Source organism: Leptopilina heterotoma, unplaced genomic scaffold, assembly GCF_015476425.1.
Source record: "Leptopilina heterotoma isolate Lh14 unplaced genomic scaffold, ASM1547642v1 Lhet_31, whole genome shotgun sequence".
Classification (NCBI taxonomy): domain Eukaryota; kingdom Metazoa; phylum Arthropoda; class Insecta; order Hymenoptera; family Figitidae; genus Leptopilina; species Leptopilina heterotoma.
In genome coordinates this window covers 1670787-1685970 of record NW_025111011.1, presented here as the reverse complement: position 1 = coordinate 1685970, position 15184 = coordinate 1670787, and the positions used below count along the sequence as shown (strand labels likewise).

Below are 15184 nucleotides of genomic sequence, written 5' to 3'. Positions count from 1 at the left end.
GGGGAGGGGATAAACTGGCAGCGGAGGAGAGCTCGACGACGGCACTGTGGAGGTCATTGACCCCAGCGACTCGTTGCCGGCTGTTAGAACGCTAAGGTTTTACCGTGGTGCTGCTGCTGCTGCTGTGCTGTTGCCGTTGCTGTTCGTTGTTCCGCGTTGTTCATTCGCGTGCAACCTCGTGTGCGCGCAACGGCTTCTTTTTCCTTCCTCTCTCCTTCGTGCAAGGACGAAGGCCCATGGGCCTGTTCGTTTACACACTGCAATTGTAGTCTGTCAACTTTGAACAACGTGCTTTTTTTTTTCTTTGTAAAACTTTGCCTTTAATTTTACAAAAAAAAATTTTTTTTTTATCCATCTTTGTAATTTTTTTTTTTACTCACTCTCTCTATCTCTTTTCTTTCCTCTTCAATATTTATGTACGAACACGCATGTTCCGGCCGGTGTGACAATTTTTGTCAATAGTGGAACTGAATTTAAATTTTTGAAAAAAAATTATTATCGTAGATGATTTTTATGATGTAGATTTGAGATTTTGTGATATAAAGGTGATTGATAGTTACGCAAAAATTAAAGTGCAACTGGAGAATGAGGAAGAGAGGAAAAATGGAGTTTAATGGGATGAAGGAAGGAGTACAGTGTTTTTTTGTTTAATAACACTTGTGCATCAGTGCTGTGAACAAAAAAAAAAAAAAAAAGTGAACCTGGATTATTTGAGTTGATATCAAGAATAATATTGTCTTCGAGGCTGAGTAAATGTTTAAAATGTGCGGTGATATTTATGAAGAAGTTATTTATATATAAAAAATTCCAGAAATAGGAAATTAGAATATTTTTTTTCTTCTACACACACATATATATAGATATATATATATATGAGAATAAAAAAGGGATGAGAAGTCATTTTTTTTTCTTCTGTCTAGAATATGACAATAGATACATTTTTCTCTAGCACTCTCTTTCTTTCTTCCATAACGTACAGACTATTTTTCACTTTCATCTCATCTCAAACAGAGCATATAATTTTAATTTTCAATTCAACATTACTTTTTAAACTCGACGAGAATTTTATACTTTCTTCTAATCGGGGAATTAATTTATATTAATATATAGTAAAACATAATTTATTAATCCAACTATGAAAGTGCTAATTTTTATTAATTAATTCATTAACCAATTTATCGAAGAAGTAATATTTATTTATTCTTCGAATTTATGGAAAAATTAATTTTTATTAATTTACGGTCACAAGTTTTGAACGTTCAAATGAAGAAAATAATTTTTATCCAAAAAGTATTTCAATCAATTACTGATTGCAATGGAAATTTAAAACATAAATTTGATATTTTAATTTTCTTGATTGGGGCGCAAAATTATTGCAATAAAAATTTAATTTGAAGAAGAAATAAATAAATGTCGTTTATTTGAACGTTCAGAACTTTAGGAACATATTTATTCATTATTCAGGCAATGTAATTATTATTGTATTTTTTTATTCTTTATGTTTATTTATTTTTCTATTTATACTTAACAAATATTCCTCTTGAAGCCGAAAAATTGGTATTTTTTAAAAAAATCAATTTATTATTCAGAATCTTATTCCATAATGACAAATCAAATTCAAAATTATAAATATAAGTATAAATCAAAATAAATCGATTTGTAAGAAAAATTAATAAATATTTCTTTTAATTTTAATGCTTCCTCCACGAAGAAGCAAATTTTTTTGCTGATCGTGAAGAGGAAGGAAGTAATTTAATTGCTAATTTGAATAAGTGACGAAATTTTTGCTTTTGAATTAGTAAATTTTACTAATAAGTTAGTATTAGTTACTACTTGTTTGTAAATTAAGTAAATTAAAAGGAATAAAAGATAAATAAATATAATGAACAAAATAAACTAAATAAATTCATAGAAATGATTTTATTTATTAATAAAATTTACTAATTTAAACCCAAAAAATCAGTCACTATAATTCAGCCTATATACTATGCTATAATTCAAATTGATAAACATTTTTACTAATTGAAATATTTAGAGAGTATAGAATTAATTTTTTCAATTATTAAAATTATTGTAAATTCTATAAAGAATTATTTTTCAATTATTGAAATTTTTATTTTGATATATTTATATTTTTTGATGTTTATTTAGTTTTGATATAAAAATCCCAAGGGGATTTTTATTTGATTTCATTATTCGGTCGTCTTAGATAATTTGAGTGATCGTTCACCTCAATGGTTTTAAATTATGATAATATTTTATTATTATTATTATTATATTATTTTTATTAATATTATATATCTTGCTTATTGTACGAAAGGGTTTGTCTCGTTTATTTTCAATAAATAAATAAATAATTATTAAATATTATTACTATTTTTATTATTTTTATTACTATTATTATTATTATTACTATTATTATTATTATATTGTTACTATTATCATTTATATTCACTGAAAAAAATATTCATTTAAATCAACTAATTGGTTGATTTTTAAAAATTTACTATTTGAAAAAAACATTACAAAATAAATGAGTGGAAGATCTTTGGAATAATTTTATAGTTGAAAAATAATTCCACCTCTACTTTTTTTTAACATTATAACGTCACTGATGTCAACAGTTATTTACACGTATACATTCCACTTGACTTGTCGAGACAGTGATAAGAAATTAGAACTACAATGTATTTTCTAGACTATAGTTACTGAAAAAGTAAAAATGGACGACATAAAAATCTTGACAGTATTGATAGAAAGAGAGAGGGAGTGTGTTATATATATGTGTGTGGGTGTGGAACTTAAAGAGTGAGAAAAACTTTGAGAGGAGATATAACCTACCCCACGTGCAGGGCGTCTATATACATTAAAATGAATGATGAGAATCAATTTTTAGATGCTATAGATTTTATACTTATTTTGTCAATTTTACAGAAGTTTAATTTATTGAAATAGTTTTTTTATTTTCTAGTAGTATTTTTCAATTTAAAAATTTTTTTAGTATTTTTTTTTTAACTTTTTAGTATTTTTTTAGTTTTTTAAATTATTTACTAGTTTTTTTGAAATAGTTTTTTCAAAAAATTTTCTTAATATAATGAAAATTTTATTTTTTCTCTCTTGAAATTTTTCCTTCAGAATTAATAATTATTATTAACATTTATTAATAATTATTAATTATATTATATATAACTGTTATATAATTACTTCAAGTCTCGTTTAAATTATTATAAAAATAAAATAAAAAGCCGAAAATTAATTAATCACAGAGAAATAATGACAATTTGTCACAAATTTAATTTAATATTAATATTACGCAATAAAATATTTAATATTATGTAAATTATAAATTAACACACTTAATTCGATCTAATATTGAAACTTGAATGGAAGTCATTTAAAACTTGAATTTAATGAAAAAAGTTTAAATCTAGTTATATAGTAAACTTTATACAGAATTTTCTAAATCTTGTTTTATATAATTAACTTAGCTATTATTTAATTTTACAACTTGATAAATTTTTCTATTCTCAAAATAGTTCTAAAACTTTAATTTTAATATAATTTTTCCCAATAAGTTTCGAATAATTGAACGACGAAATTTAAAAATAATTTAAATTATTTAACGTTCAAAAATTTACAGAAAAATATAACTATTTGCTAAAGTTAGAAAGAAAATAAGAAATTAAGGTGACTTGAAATAATTATATAACTTTACGTAATAATAAAAAGCATTCAATAACTTTATATAATTTTTCTTCTATTCTTCATTTCTCTTTCAAAATATTAGTAGAAAAATAAATTAATGAAATAATAATTAAGTAACAATCATTTTAATTATTAACTTAAAATTGAATTTGATGTTAGTTAGATCGTTAATTTTTTAATTAATGAATTAATTTAGATTAAATTAAATTCAAAGCTAATAATCATTTTAAGAGAGAAAAAAGTTTTTATAGAATAAAATTTGAAGAAAATTTTCTTTTCGACAGAATGAATTAATTTTTGGTATTAAATAAATTTTTGTTAAAATATCTTATCTCTTTGTATAAATGTGTTTATATATAAATATCGAAGGACAGTGAACTTGAAGTGATATTCTTTTTTCTTCCCAAATCCGCGAAAAATTATGTAGCGCGATCAGACGTTATCTATAAATATATATACTCGTTTGATACTTAACCTCCAGTCGCGCAAAAAACAGTTTGCTCCAATATCTCAAATTCTTATCGATTATTCCATTTTTTTTATATATATAACATACGTCGACCACATTGTATTGACAATCAACGATGAAACGTTTATCGTTTTCATCTATGAAACGCTACAATGTACATAATAAAAAATCAGTTTCTGCGCGTCGGACAAAAATTCCTTCGAGTTTTTTTTTTTTTTTTTTATTTAAAATAATTTATTTCTATTTTAATTTATTACTCGGCCATTTGTCGGAAATCAACATTAAATATAATAATGGCGCGAAATTCAAATATTTTTGACAGGAGTGAAAAAAAATTCATATTCCGAAAAAATAATGAATGTTGGAAATTTGTTTCCGTTTCGCGTGTTATCGGTGAATAAATTTAAATGAGGAAAAAAAAATGAAAATATATGCGCGGTAAGGGAGAGAATTTATAATATATGTATTAGAAGTAGACTTTGAAAATCGCACACGTGTTCGGAAGATAGGAAACTATGTTACCGTGGCGGAATGAACGGCATCACGGTAACGGTAACATGAACGGTCCGCGGCGACACGACCTAGTCGCAGCGTGTTATAAACGTAGAGAGTGAGCGGCTCAAGAATTTAAAAGTGAAACTCGAAGATGATCCGGATTCTCTCATTCTCTCCCCCCACCTCCACCCCCGCTTACCCTTTCTTTTCTCACTATAATCTAGAGTCTAGGTTTATTAAATTTATAAATATTTTTTATATATTTTTATTAATTTATTTTAGTCCCGCAATTGTATTTAGATTTTTCGACCCGCCCCCCCCCCCCCCTTTATTCTCCTTTTTAATATCAATGAGGAAATAAATGTCTAATCAGTTCAACTGTCTTTCGATTTAATTCAATTGTTAAGGGCAAATTTTTTTTTAAAATTTTTTCTACAACTATTTTTTTGGATTCTTTTGATAATATTTCTCTATAGGAAGTATTTTTTACTGAAACTAATTTTTAAAATAATTTTACGAATAAATAAAATAGTTTTACTAATTTTTTAAAAATATTTTCTATACTATTTTTTACGATACTTTTACTATTTTTTAAAAATATTTTCTACTATTTTTTACTATACTTTTACAATTTTTTTTTAATTTCTACTATTTTTTTACTAAGTATTTTCTACTATTTTTTAATAACAAATTTCTCGTACAAATTCGTAACAAATTTCTTAGTTTTTACTAAGTATTTTTACTATTTTATTATTTCTTTTTCAATTTTTTACTGAGTATTTTCTACTATTTTTTACTATTTCTTTTTCAATTTTTTACTATTTTTTTTACCAAGCATTTTCTACTATTTTCTACTAAAAAAATTACTTATACTATTTTTTTACTTATTAATTTTTTCCATTTTTTACTATCAAATTCATTGTACTATTTTTTTACTACACGGAGAAACATATAAAGTTAACTTTTACTACTTTTATAATAAAACATTTCTGGTAACTTTTACTATTTTCAAAGTAAACTTTGCTACGTTCGAAGTAAATTTTACTAATTTTTTAATTTAATTTTACTTTTTAATTTTAATTTTTTTTTAACGTAGGTAGTAAAATTTACTTTGAACGTAGCAAAGTTTACTTCGAAAGTAGTAAAAGTTACCAGAAATGTTTTACTATGAATGTACAGTAAAATTTACTTTATATATTTTTCTCCGTGTAAGTATTTTTTACTATTTTTTACAAATTAATTTTTTATACCCTTTTTTTGCCGTTATTTTAATAAATATTTTCTCTACTCCTTTTTTCTACTTTTCTCCAAATTATTTTTTTTAAACTCTTTTTACTATTTTTATTTTTACTTTTATTTTTGAAAAACTACTCTGCTTCTTTAGCTGCGTTGCGAAACTTCAATCTCCTCTCATTTTCTTTCTCAATTATTTTCGATACAATTTTTGCGTTATCAATTATTGTTTTTATATTAAAAGCAAAAAAAAAAAAATTTATAGTACCAAAAGTAGTGAAAATATGTTTAAAATAATTCTTTCTTTTTCTCTTTTTAGATATATTAATTTAAAAAAAATCGAAAAAACACATCGTTTTGAGGAATAGTATATGAAAAACAGTTTTTTCTTTTATTTTCAACAGTATATATTTATAATATATATATATATACATAAAAATTATTGGTGAAAACTTGAAAATATAGTGACAAAGTTTAAATATTAAAAAAAAGTGCGCGATTATGTGCACATGAGGATTATGATGATAATAAGTGTTGTTTAATTATGTACAATGAAAATGCGTTGAACGAGGAAACAAGCAGGTGAACAGATTTCTTCAATTCTTGTTTCTGTGGAAGAACTTCTTCGTCATCATTGGCGTTACATTGATGGCAGATCATCGACGCAATAAAAATGTGAGTCACGTGATCTCATTAATAATACTAATAATAATACAAAAATAATGATAATAAACTAAAAATAATAAAAAAAAAAAATAATAAAAATAAAAATATTAAGAATAATAATAATACAAATTATAAAAAAAAATAATAAAAATAATAATAAATTATAACAAATTGTAATAAAAATAGTAAAATTTTAAATATCTGTAAAACATGTATTTATAAATATTTTTAAAAAAAAAATATTTCTCTTGTGCGAGTTGAAATTATAAAATTATGGTTGGCTGTGTATGAAAGAGTTTAAAACCCTTGCACTCGAGTTAGAAAGGAAAGGAAACGAATAGAAGGCGAGTTTAGTTTATCACGCAGTTGGTTGGCAAGGCTCGTAGATCGAGTTTCACTTCTTCACTGTCTCTTTTCAAGACTCGTTTTCATGAGTCGCGAAACGAAACGAGAAGCGAACGGATTCCGGAAATAATCCGCTCCGGAAGTAATGCGGCCTTTGTCTTTCGCTACATATCTTTTAAATCTAAGAGGTATAGAAAGAGAGAGGGGACAATTATTAAAATCCATATTTTTCAAAATTTTCCAAAATTATTCACTAAACAAAAAAAAAAGAAAATTTATTTATATAATCATTTTCTATTTGCCGGCATTTTTAATGAACAACGTTTTCTCATAATACTACTGATCATACAAAACTTGGGTAATTTTATATTTAAATTCAATATTTTTGAAATTATAGTTTGGAATTCTTGTTAGTTGTGGTCGTTAAGGCATTTGAGAGTGTTATGCAGTTTAGGGTTCGCGTTCGAGTCTTCCTGGGTTGGAGTTTTTATTCCATTTTTAATTAGTGAATTATCAATATGTAGTATAGTTAATATTTATTATTAATTATTCTTAATTAATATTAGTGTAAATTATTAATTATTATTTATAATTAATTATTGATTAATATTAATAAAAATAATCATAGTATAGTACATATATAATTAATATTTATAATTAATTATTAATTAATATTAATAAAAATAATTATAGTATAGTATAAATAGTACATAATAGTACAGAGTAATATAGAATAGTACAGAATGGTGTAGATTAATACAAAGCAGTTTAGAATACTACAGAAGAGTATAGTAATATAGAATACTGTAGAATGTTACATAATAGTATAGAATAGTACAGAATAGTAAGGAATAGTGCATATTAGTATCGAATAGTTTAGAATAGTTCAGAATAGTTCAGAATAGTACAGAATATTACAGAATAGTACAGAATATTACAGAATAGTACAGAATAGTACAGAATAATACAGAATAGTTCAGAGTAGTACAGAATAATACAGTATAGTTCAGAGTAGTACAGAATAGTACAGAATAGTTGAGAGTAGTACAGAATACTGTAGAATAGTATAAAATACTACAAAGTAGTACAGAATACTGGAGAATAGTACGAAATAGTGTAGAATAGTAAAAAATAATGCAGAATAGTAAAAATAGTATACACTATACAGAATAGTAAAAAATAGTGCGTAGTAGTAAAAAATAGGAAAGAATACTTCAAAATATTACAAAATAATGCAAATGAAATAAAATAATTATATTATGACTAAAGTGAAAATGTATTATTTAGGAATAGAAAATTTTCCAGCAAAAGTGGAAAGTCATAGTGATAAGTGTACTAAATAGACTGAACGATTTGAAAATATATATGTGAAAATATAATTATAAGAAGAGGAAAAAATTGATAAAATATATTTAAATAAAGATATATGGTTTTCTTAGGCCTAGGTTTTCTGTGAGAGAGGTTTTAATGTTAAGATCGTTTTGCACGCTCGATGAAACACGCCAGACGGAAGCTGTCTACGCTTCCGGCATTGCAAACTGTGGCCAGCAATTGATTTCTGTTTCTTCGACGTAATCTACCCCCTCTCACTTTTTCTCTTTTTTTTCTTATTTTGTACATGACTTTTACTTCTTTCTCACGCACTGAAAATATTTTTATTCTCATTTCTTTTGTATGTTTCTCTTTTGGTATTTACAGTTGTATATTAGATCATTATTCATAAATTATAATATATCAAATTATTAATTAATAATAATAATTAATTATTAATTAATAATCAATAATATCTAATTAATAATTAGTGAATTAATAATAATCAATAATTATTAATAATACCTCATTTAAAATTGATTTAATTTATTATTTTATATAGGTAAAGTTTACAATTATTTAAAATTATTATTTTTTTAATTGAAGTTTACAATTATTAAAATTAATATTTTAGGTAAACTTTACAATAATTTTAAATTATTTACTAAAGTAATTATTTTTATTAAGATTTACAATTATTTAAATGTCTATTTTTGATAAACTCGAAAATTATTGATATAGAAATAAATATCTAGATTTTTATATATATTTGCCGATGCGTTTTTATATATTATATATTAAACGATAAAATCAATTATTATGTTTAAGAATAGAAAATATTTTTGAATAAAGTATACTTATTCTGATATTCAAAATATTTTTAGCTATAAAAGTAATCATTTATGCAAATATTGATTAAAACTACTATATATAGTTTCGAAAAGCAGATTTGGTATATTGTCAAATGTGCTCGGCGTAAAACATTGGATTTTTTTTTTGTCTTAAATCTATAATCAGTACAGTTAACCTCTCGATGAACTCGATTCTTTGCGGTTGAAAATTTTCAGGCATTATACGATATCTAATTTAGAAAAAAAGACAGAGACAAATATGCGGTATTTTTAATCGAATTCAGAAATTTTTTGCAAAATTAATGCAGTAGAAAAATTTCATTAATAATTTGCTTTTTGCAGAACGAAAAATTAATTCAGTTTAGGAAGTAAGAAATAGTTGGAAATTTATTTTCAAGTTTATTTTTCTCTTTTGGAATCAATCAGTCATTCGTCATTGTCCGTAAGTGACAAAAATTTTCTTTTAATTCGATTATTGTCAAAGTATATATATACATAATAGAAATTATTTATTTTTAAGAAGCAGATATAGAGATTGTATTTTATTTATTATAGTGAGAATTTGAGAAATTATTATAAGAGACGAGGAAAAAGAATTGATTTTCTTATTATTTACCGATATTTGATAAAATGCGCGCGCACGTACCAATTAGATAAAGTTAATGAAGTGTAAAAATTTATAAACTGAAAAAGGTGAACCGTCTGCTAGAAAGTAATTAACTAATTTATGTTACCAGACAATACTCTAAAATTCTTTTATTTTCTCATAATTCGAAAAATTTTTATTAAATAGTATATTTTATTCTTATTTCTATTTCTATTTTATACTTTTATTTCCTTAATTTCTTCTTTAATTCTTAATTTTTATTCTTTTGAATTCACAATAATGATAAAATAATATTAAAAATAATAGTAGTAAAATTATGTTCCGTAATATAAATAATGTCCCGTTTATATAAATAAATAAATAAATAAATAAATAAATAGAAAAAATAATAAAGAGGATAAAAATTATAATTATAATAAAAAGAAAGAATAGTAATGGTAATAATAATAAAATGAAAAATGGAGAAAGGGCAAAAAAAATAAAAATAGAAGAAAGTAGGATACATTAATTTATAAATGATATGAAAGGTTATCGCGTTGTTGCTGTTTCTTTTTTGCAATTTTATTACAAAATGATTCAAAATTATTATTTACGAGTGTAAAAGGGTGTTTGTTTAGACGAGAAAGTTGTATGATAAGTGTAGTGATTGAAGTGAGGTCATTCACCTTTTTTCGTATCATTAGTAACAATATTATGTGTTGTCATAGGTTGCATTATTCTGATTTTGTTAATCATTTACGTAATTTTTTAAACATTAAGACGTAAATTCCAATATGCATTCCATATATGTATATTTTCAAGTAATTTATTTTCTTCATTAAACACTTTCGATTAATTAATAACACATAATTATGTATAATTTATTGAATTGCAAAAAAACTGCTTTTTGATTAATTAATAACATAATTTATTAAATTGCGAGTTTTAAGACTGTCAATTAATTTAGAAGTGAATCTGAGAATATATAGTCGGAATTAGATTTCAATTCGAGTAATTGTGCTGGAGACAGAATTAATTTACAAAAATAAATGAAAATTTAGTTTGATAGATTCGTAAAGTTGGGATCAGAATAACTTTTAGTGTTGAATTAGAAGAAAGTTTTAAAAAATCGGTTTTTTGATGCTTAGCAACGCTAAGTCGACGCTAATTTCAAAGATCTTCGTTGTCAAAGAAGAAACAAGTTTTCACTCTCAAAAAATGGTGAATAAAATTTTTAGCGTCATTTTATGAGCCACTGTAGGACTTGGAAAGAATTTCTTCCTCAAAGAATAACAAAAAAGTAATTGAAACGACAGAAATGAGTAAAGAAAAGTGAGAAGGAAGAGTACACGGCATGTCAAATTGGCAGAGAACGTGAATCTCTTCCGCGATTACAAAATTCGTATATCCGCAGTCAAAGCGCCAGCCGGAACACGCTAAATTTTTATCCAAAACTGAACGTCCGCCACTACGACCACATGCCACTGACAAACAACGCTAAACATGTGGCTAAATCATTTCAATTACACGAGAAATTTATTTTTTAAAAAAAGAGAAAGTATAATAAGTAAAAAAAAATGTACAAAAAAAGTGATGTCAGTTTTGAGGAGAATTGAAAATAAGTGTACGTGTTTGAGTGGAGGGGGAAAGAGTGTATAAGAACAGCGAGAGATATGTAGGTGATTGATTGTAAGCGTGAGCGTGAGAGAATAGGTGAGAGGTAATAAAGATGTGGTTGTGGAGGCCGACATCGCAGTGACTCGGGTCGACGTCCTGATGCTCGGACGAGTCCGTGGAACCTCGTCGATTCTCGGCACTAGGTCAGTGATGGAGTCACTGGCCGCCCTGAGCGTCGAGGCAATGACACCGAGCACGCTGAGGCTCGAACCAATCCAATGAGTGCGAGCATATCCGATAGATGTTGAACTATCACTGTCCTTTACATCCTCCCCACCAGTGTCACTTTACCCCCACTCCGCTATGAAAAACTTATAGCTCATACACTCGTATAACCCCTCTCTCTGGCGCCTGGTGATATATCTCTCCCCCCCTCTCCTCTCGGGACACTCTTTCTCTGTATCCGCGCGCACTAGTAACGCACACACCCCACCCTGTTGTGACGCTACACCCGCACCGCGCTACTCTCCTCTCTTTCTCTCTCTCACATACACCAACACACACACACCATTCTCATCCTTCTATCTGGCGCGCGACACACGCACCAATGCCAATTATTGCACTGACGCTTGTCGAAGGTCCAATAGACTCTAGAAATCTCTGATTTCTCGTCAAGTCTCACTGTCTCAACGAAATTTATAATTTATCATTTTTTCTTATTTCCCAAATAATCAATTTTTGTTTTTGCTTTCAATTTTTCATGGAAATAAAGTCGGTTGCCATAAAAATGTAACTTTTCTTTTCCCTGACAATAAAGAATATTCTGATTTACTCCAAAAATTATTAGATACTGGGGTCAGATCATTATGTTTCAAATAAAGTCGTTGCGGCCTAATTTTAACCCTAGAAGGAGTACGTTAATTTACTCACCCTCTAAGGAGTAACTGGGGTGTCCCGACACCCCACGCTTTAAACTTGTTTTATAAGGTTTATATTTGACGTAAAAAAAATTAATTTTAATGAATTGATTGGTTTTTTAGTAAGGAATACAATAATATTATTCATATTTTAATAAATTAAAAAAATTTTGAAAAAACCATAAAAACACCAAAAAATTGCAAAATTGACTTTTTTCACAAAAAACGTTGTAGTTTCTTAAAAATTTGACTAATTTAAAAACTATTTTAGGTTTTTAAAGTTAAATAGATACACTTTTAGGGGAAAAAATCAGTTTTTGTATTACTTCCAAAAGGGGCGCATGATTATTCCCCAAATGTCATTTTTCCGAAATGTCATTTTACCGAAATGTCATTTTACCGAACTGCACTTTTGCGAATACTCATTTTTGCGAACAGACAATTTTGCGAAATGCCACTTTTGCGAATTGTCATTTTTTCGAAAAGCTATTTTTGCGAATTGTCATTTTTGCGAATCGCCATTTTTACGAATTGTCAATTTTCCGAAAAGTTATTTTTGCGAATCGCCATTTTTACGAATTGTAATTTTTTCGAAAAGTCATTTTTGCGAATTGACATTTTTGCGAATTGTCATTTTTGAGAAATGTCATTTTTGCGAATTGTCACTTTTGCGAATCACCATTTATACGAATTGCCATTTTTGCGAAAAATCTCTTTTGCGAATTGACATTTTTGCGAATTGTCATTTTTGAGAAATGTCATTTTTGCGAATTGTCACTTTTGCGAATCGCCATTTTTACGAATTGTCAAATTTCCGAAAAGTCATTTTTGCGAATTGTCATTTTTGCGAAAAATACAATAGAAAACTTGTAGGTCTATAAATTCACTATTGTATTTTTCGCAAAAATGACAATTCGCAAAAATGACTTTTCGGAAAATTGACAATTCGTAAAACACGGTGGTCCTAAGCACACTTTAACCCAAAAGTTCCTTCACTTTAAAATTTTTTTCATATCATGAATCTGGACACTTTTCTAAGTATTTTGAATAAAAATTCAAAATATTTCATCGAGCCGTTTTTGAGAAAATCGATTTTTAGATTAAAAAAATTGAATTTTTCTTTTTTATGAAAAACGTTGTGTAATATTAAGGTTAAAATATGTATAATTTAGTAAATTTATAATTAATTTAAAATATTTATTGAAAAACAAGTTTATTTTAATTTAAAACATTTTTTAAAAACATTTTTGAACAGAAGGAACAATAACACAAATCAATTGTTCGAAAAACATTAAATGTGCATACTGTTATATGTACATACGGCTTGTAAAAGTTTTTCTGAATAATTCGGGTGATTTTCAGAAACTTTAATTTTTTCCCACATACTTTGAAAATCGTGATGCACGGCTTCCATCGCTTGCTCACTAAAGCGTCCTAAACCAGCTTGATTAATTTTGCAAAATTCTTCTACATGAAAGATTACTGCATGAATTTTTGGAGTAACATTGATACCCAAATCTATGTAGCTTCTTTTAAATGCAGCAATGTAATTTGAAAAATTTGAATTTAAATCATTTCCGAAGCATGCATCGACAACATTTTTAAAATCTTCAAAAACTTTGACATACTTCAAAATTTCTAAATTTTTTGTTCTTCGCAGAAGATCTATTTTGCTTAAGAGTTTTCTACAGGAATTTCCTTTAAATGCTGATCCATTGCGTGTTATCTCACGTTGTACATAACATTCGTTTGCCCAAGTTAAAGCTTCTTCTTCATGTTTTTTTAACATACTCCCAAAAATTGTATTTACTGTGCCCAACATTAAATGCAATTCCGGCGGAGGAATAAGTTCCAGAAATGTTTTATCCACATTTGTGTTGAATAATGGAGGATTAATACAATTCTTGAAATGTTTTGCTTTTGATTTTAGTGAACCAGCTTTACACCATTTGTTATAATTTTCCAGTGTATTATATACTGTTCGGATAACTCCACATGTATTTAACTCATCTTTCTTTGCAAAGCACCAGGTGCAAGGATGATTACTGCTGTGACACATTATTCCAGCCAAAATATTCGACAGTTTCAAGTCTGTTGCAAGCGTGACTTGAAATTGACTAATCCTTAATTCAGTCCATATTTGTGAAACATTGTTATAATTTTCTTGCGTACGAGGGGCCACAGCCAGTAAAAGAACTTTTTTTACACCGGAATCTTTGAAGCGCTTGGGAGCTATACCGTCATCATACGTTGATCGTCTCGTTATTATTTCTTCATTTTCATTCGATTGGATTGATAAACATACTTTCAGGAATCCCCCCCCTCCATCAATTCCAATTTTTAAATGCGTATCTGATACTTGTCTTTCCTTTTTTATATGATTAATGAAAACTAACAGATCTTTGCAATAAATTATTGTTTTTACATCTTGAGAAATTGTGTTTCCTTTAATATGTACCAAATTTAATTCTTTCAAGCTAAAATATTTATCGGCGGCATGATTTGTAGTTACAAGATTTTCTTTCAATCCTGGTTCTATAGCATTCCTTCTTTTTGTTGCAACACGTATTGCTGAAGCTATTCCCTTTGTAACTCGATTAGTTAGATTAAAATTTGTTTTAATATTCAGCATGTCGTGTACACTGAGTAGTGAAGTTTTTACTGAATTTTCCTGCTTCTTTCCAATCGTTATACTTAAAGGTTTTCCGCCATGAGCTTGAGTAAATTTTAATTCTAAATTTTTTGTCGTTTCCTGTTTATCATAATTTTTCTTGATCACAGATGTAATCACCTGTTCCTGTATTTTTTGAGATGATTCCGACAGCAAATTACTTAAATTTTCCACTCGAGTAGATAAATTACATTTATGTTGTACGCCTTTTGCTATTAAAGAAAAACAAATGCTGCAACGCTTTTCCCCAATTGGAATATTTTCACTGCCTAAAATAAAAACATGAACACAGAATAGAAAATTTTAAGACTTAAAAAA

General features: G+C 26.7%; 1 protein-coding gene across 2 annotated transcripts in view; it reads left to right on the top strand.

Moving 5' to 3' along the window:
• LOC122504669 (hormone receptor 4) overlaps positions 1-15184 on the top strand; it is a 299547-nt gene continuing 284363 nt past the window's right edge. For both annotated transcript variants that reach the window (XM_043615866.1, XM_043615865.1), the window contains exons 1-2: positions 1-764; positions 6222-6577. The gene's annotated coding sequence lies outside the window, so the exon portion shown is untranslated. The remainder of the gene's footprint in view (positions 765-6221; positions 6578-15184) is intronic.